Below are 383 nucleotides of genomic sequence, written 5' to 3' on the forward strand. Positions count from 1 at the left end.
TTTGTTAATATGGGGAATGCTTATTTGTAGCAGTGCTGCAGATTCTGATGGGCTTCTTTGAAGTATCCACTTATATAATAAAGACAGTACTTTGACACCAGTCTACTACATAGCAACAGGAGACAGACTGAGGCAGGTATAAAAGCAGAATGCCAATATTTACAGTCAATTAAAATAAAAATAAAAAAAATGTAGAAGTGACCTATTTGGAAAGCTTGTCCCCATCTGCCCATGTTGTTTTAAATCTGTTGGTTGTATTGGTTTGTAAGAAAGAGAAAATGGCTAGAGAAAGGCTCATTAGCATTATAAGCTTTAGATTTTAAAAGTCTTTATTTAACATACAGAGCCATAATTTGAAGTTTTAAAAGTCTGTAAATGCCATA

Source organism: Lepidochelys olivacea (assembly GCF_965140295.1).
Source record: "Lepidochelys olivacea isolate rLepOli2 genome assembly, chromosome: 7".
NCBI classification, from domain to species: domain Eukaryota; kingdom Metazoa; phylum Chordata; order Testudines; family Cheloniidae; genus Lepidochelys; species Lepidochelys olivacea.